Genomic DNA, 6,000 nt, shown 5'->3' with positions numbered 1-6,000 from the left:
TTACCTTGGAGTTGAAAGAGGGGCGGTGGGGAGAGACAGCAATTTAATATGCCACAAAGCTAACATTCTTAGCAATATTCAGACATTTTTCATGAACAAATGTTGTAAACTTTTGGTTGATTTCTTTAGTTGACATTGAGCAGGCTGCCATACTCACTCAAATGCTTCCATTCAGTGGTTTGTGGGCACACTTATGTGAAAGGCATTGTGCATCCATGGCCATCCCTCCACTTCTCATCCATTTATTGGTGCATCCATCTGCAACAAGACAGCAGTGCATTCTGACCAGATAGACCCCAGCGTTCACAGCACAGGGGGCTGGGCTTCCAGACAGCTCATGATTCAGATCTTAATACTCAAAGAGAGGCTTCTGCGGATAACATCCCTTTCTGAGGCAACAGAAGTGGGAGCCAGGGAAGTAATTAATGTTTGAGTCTCTAACCCCAATTGGATAGGGATGGCTTAAAACTCAGCTTCTGAATGTTCTCAGATAGACAAAAAAAAAAAAGAGTAAATTTCAGAATTTTGTAATTCTGAAATGCTGACTTTGATCATTTTTACAAATTTTCTCACGGCTTTCATGAAGAAGAGAATTTTCAGAGGTTTTATTCTGTCATTTTTACTTACATTCCCTTAGGATTTAATTATGAAGAAGGGAGAAGAGAAAGCAATAAAGGTGAAGATATGAGGTTAGGTGTAAGCATAAAAGCAAGAATTAGCATGCAATATGTTAATTAATGAAACAATTAGTTGGACAGAAGCAGTGGGGACCTGTGGGCTAATTAGGGAAAGTTGACTGCAGCCAGTGATTGAGCACCTTGCAGATCAGATGGGGAGTCTGACCATGATATTGAGCCAATAGGAATCTCTCGTTGGTTTAAAAGAATTGCTGTCACGCAACCCCATCATGAAATCCCAAAATCTAATCTCTCACATTCAATGAATTAAATCACTTCTAGTAAACAGGTTTTCTTGCTAAATTAGAAGTGAAATTCTGTCTATTGTTCCATTATTCACTCATTCCTTATAAACTAAGATGATCTAGATCTGTTTCACGTAGGACAGGCAATGTTGTGCAGGGGTAACAAGAACAGCAGTAGTAGCGATAGGAAAAATGAACAAATTTTTTAAAAAATATGATTTTATTCCTGTCCTATGATCATTAGGTTTAGGAGATCTTCTTTTCCATATTCTTGAAATTCTCCACTTTCTGTCAGTGAGAAGAGCATTCACTGGAGAGTCTTGTTACCGGCAATTAAATTATGTGTGTCACATCAACTCAAAACTCCTTGGTCCACATGGGTCTCATAACTTCACTTTCACCTGGGAATCCCAGTTGTGCATTACTGCCATCTTCCAGGGAGGCAGAGAGCCAGAGAGGTGCAGAAAATGTCCCACATAATTAGCACAAGCTCCTCAAGCCATGCACACTGCTAGGCACTGAATTTAGCTTGGCTATTGTTGTGTTAGCTTCACAATAATGGTTATAGGCCTAGAACAGCTCAGCCTGACCCTTTCTTCCTGATATACCTTTGGGGCACGTCCTACAGGGAGACTTACTGGCAACATAAACACTAACCTCCTATGATTAGTACTGCTGAGGAGTTAAACAAATATGTGTCTACATTTTCACCAATGTAGACCCCAATTTAAACCATAAACATACAAACTAACATTTTTATGCAAAAAACTGTATAATATTTCCCTTCCAAAAAGATGTGGAAGTAAAAAAGAACAAACAAACAAACAACAAACAAAAATGATGACAGCAACAAAAGCGAAAGAATAACATTTAGAATAAAGAATAGGAGATAATTTAGTTCAGTAAAGCAATAAACAAGTAGTATTTGACTTATGTGTGTGCAATGGTAATGGTTGGGAATGTATTTCAAAACCCAAGCAGTATAAAATAGTCTTATTCCTACCCCTACATATCTGGATAGTTTTAACTATGCCCTTCCAAACACACACACACACACACACACACACACACACACACACACATCCAAATTAGCTTCTACCCTTGCAATAAGCAAGAAACATATATAAAATTTCCCAGTCTTCCCAATGTGATCTTAGTTGATATATGTGGTAGAATTTACAAAAGGAGAAAGACCCAAAGATGCTAAAAGGAGAAGCTCATGTGGTCAAATGTCTCAAAACAATGTAATAAACTTTCACTGAGATACCATTCCATGCATGGTATTTGGTAGTCTTCACGGTGTTTAAAAAGCTGGATATGATGATCTTGATGATCTTTCTCTCAAAGACAAATTCCTTTTATTTGTTACTGAGATCATTAGTTGCCCCTATATTCTCCTCTTCTGCCTTAGAGTCAGTACCCTTTGTTGTGCCTATGCACATTGTTACCAAGGTCAAGGGTCTAAGCATGTAGTGTGCCTAAAGAAGCACTATGACTAGGGTCTGATGAATGAAATATCTAACCAGAATAGTTTTATGGAATTTTCAGGAAAGCTCTTTAAAAAGGAGAAGAGTGGTGCATATTCATGTTTTCCCATTTCTTCTTATTCCTGCTATTAGCCTACAACATAGATAAGAAAAATTGAATTCTGGCACCAACTTTGAATTATAAGGTGACCTTATAGATACAAACAATACACAGAATGGTTAGCAGAAAGAAAAAAAGATGTACATCTCTGATGAATTATTGGATCTATCACACTAGTAATGGGCTCTATATGTTTTGAAACCTTTTATATGAGGAGGAAACAACCCTTATTTGCCAATGCCTTCAGGCCCTTGTTCATAAAAATGGATGCAATTCCTAACTAGTGAAATTCTAAACACACTAAAGATTTAGATGGCATTTTAAAGATTTCTGGGTGGCTCAGTCGGTTAAGCGTCTGACTTTAGCTCAGGTCACTATCTTGAGGTTTGTGAGTTTGAGGCCCTCATCGGGCTCTGTGCTAATAGCTCAGAGCCTAGAGCCAGGCTCAGATTCTGTGTCTCCTCCTCTCTCTCTGCCCCTTCCATGCTCATGCTGTGTCTTTCTCTATCTTTCAATTAAAAAAAAATTAAAGATGCCATCCTTCATGACATCTAAGCTAGAAATCTAGAGTCAACATTGATTCCTTTCTTTTCCTCATCCATAACACCTAACCTGACATCCAGTTACTCCCCCTTCTCTATGACCTGGATTGTTGACAAGCTATTTCTATATGGCTGCCCTAGCTACAGTCTTCATCATCTCCCACTTGACTATGCCAATACCTTGCTTTCTTGGCACTCCTATTGATTGTAAATATCATTCCTCAATTGAAATTTCTAAAATGAATTTTTCCATGTCTGTTCCTTTAAGTAATTAATTGACTTCTAATAATCTATGGTATAACATCAAGAATCCTGAGCATAGGACAGACTGCTCTTCTTGAACTGGCCCTTATCTACCTGTTCATCCTCTTCCTACAGAACTGCTGTCTTGTATTTCCCACCCCAGTGATATAGAAGCACTTGCAGTTTCCCAAAGGTATCATTCTCTTTCATATGCTGCTATCTTTGGATAAATTGTGCCCTTTGCATGGAAAATCCTCCTCAGTCTCATACAGTTGACAGAATACCCTCAAACTTATATTAAAAACCCACTCACCCTGTAATATCCCATGATGCACTGCATCTTGTATGCTACTTGGCACTTTGCACATGCTTCCATTATCAGACTTACGGAAGGATAATTGCTTGCTTCCATTCCTAACGCATCAAATGTCTAAGGTACATTCATCTCTGAATCTTTACTATTTAACAGTCTGACTCACAGATAATACATGCTCAATAGGTATATAGCTTGGGTATTTAATTCCTTTGTCCATAGCTCAAGTGCACATTATGTTACAATTTGTCTTTAAACCTTTCTTTCACAGATAAGTGGACCCAAAATGTCCAAACTAACTCCCTGTTAGATACCTAGGGAGCCTTGAGGAGTTTGGGTGTTCAAGGGTATTGACCATCTTAAGGGTTGTAGCCTCTCAGTATTACACCTGATCCAGAAACTACTGACTCTCTGGAATCAGTCGCCCATTTTTCCCGTGATCTGTTCTTCTCTGAGTGCCTCTGTCTTTCTTTTTGGAACAAGGAATGACTACTATTCATGTCGATACCATCTCTACATGCTTTCTTGGGCAATAAAGCTTGATAGCTAAGATGGGCCTGGACTTTGTCTCAACCCTCAACCAAAATAGTAGATTGTGCCCCTGAATCTCAATGATGTGAGTTCAAGTCTTATCTCTGACATTAACGAGTTATCTCACTTTAGACAAATTATGTAATTTTATTATACTTTACTAGATCATCTGCAGTACCAAGAAGGAAAGTGTACCTCCCTCATGATGTATGTGTGAAGGTTGAGTGAATACCTGTGGGTTGTTAGTGTATGTCCATCTACAGCAAGTGCTCCATAAATCTTCTTATTGTTTTCATGATATAGTCTATTCTACAGCTTAAGAGCTCCCTCTTATACTATTTCTTATAATAGGAATATACATTATCATAGGCATATTCATTATAATAGGGACATTGATTTAGCTTGCTCTGTGTACTGTTCCAAACACTTACCATAACATCAGCTTTCTTTCACTGCATTTCTATTGTATGAATAAGAAAACCCAGGTACAGACAATTTAAGTTATTTTCTCAAGGTCACATACCATATAAGCAAGACACAGATTTCAACACTAGACCATCTGGCCCTGGTTCTTGATCAAATATAACCTTTCCTGATGTTCTGAGTTTAGCTTTCTGGAATACAGAGGAAGTATCATTTTATTCTCTCTCTTCATCTTTCTTCATTCAATGTTGTGAGAACATTCCAGAACTCACATACCTAGACTGCTCTCCAATGAATGTTCCATTTATTTTAATCAGAAGGAATGCAATTAAGATTCATCGCCCCTTAAGAAGTCCTGGAAAGTTAGTCCAAAACTTGGTCCTTCTTTTTAATGCTGCTCAGATTATTCTAATTTATCTAATCTTTATTTGTACCTATCATGAGCCAGACACAGTGCTAGGCTAAAACCTTGAAGTAGTTAGAGAGTTAAAGAGAAAGAAATGTAAAACTGCCACACAATAAATGCAGTAAGACTATTTACAATGCATTAGGAATATGTATAAGCAGAAGCTTATATGAATAATCCAGGAAAGCTTTCTGGAAGAGGTGACAGTTAAGCTGTATATTAAAGGATGTTGTAGACCCAAGTGAAGAGGGGTAAGGATCAAAGTAAAACATGGTGTCCCAGACAGAGGTATAACACCTTCAAGGTGCATGTTTCCTCTGTGGAGTCTTACTCATTGGATAGTTGCTTTTTGGGAAAGAAGAAATCAGATTACTGATATTGGGAAGGCTCAAGTGCTGCATTACTTATCTATAACTGCATAACAAATGACTCAACATTAGCAGCTTAAAAATAGCACACACTTATTTCATTGCTTCTGTGGGTCATTAATATAGGCACAGCTTAGGTGGCCTCTCTGATTCAGGGAGGCTGTAATGAAGGTGTTGGCCTGGAATGCAGTCATCTTAGGACTTGCATGGAAATGTATCAACTTCCAATTTCACTCATATGGCTAATGCGAGTCCTCAATTTCTTGGTGTATGTTGGCTAGAGGCATCACTCAGTTACTACCAAAATGGCATCTTTACTGGGGAGCTCAAAAAATAAAAGCCTATTGACTTCCTTCAGAGCAAATGTCTTAGAGCACCCAGGATGGGAGTTACAATCTTGTAATATTATACTGGAAGTGACATTCTATCATTTTTCTTACATTTTAGTTGAGCTAGTCTAGGGTTGTCAGATAAAATACAAGATACCCAGTTGAATTTGAATTTCAGATGAACTTTTTTGGTATAAATATATTCTAAATATATAGGGCATGCTTAAATGAAAAAAAAATACATGTTTTTTATCTAAAATTTAAATTTAAGTGGGCATCCTGAATTTTTGCTTGCTAAATCTGACACACCTAAGTTAGTGATATCCTTTTTCTGCT

The sequence above is a fragment of the Lynx canadensis genome, chromosome C1 (genome assembly GCF_007474595.2).
Source record: "Lynx canadensis isolate LIC74 chromosome C1, mLynCan4.pri.v2, whole genome shotgun sequence".
In the NCBI taxonomy this organism is placed as follows: domain Eukaryota; kingdom Metazoa; phylum Chordata; class Mammalia; order Carnivora; family Felidae; genus Lynx; species Lynx canadensis.
Note: the sequence above shows the minus strand (reverse complement) of the source record.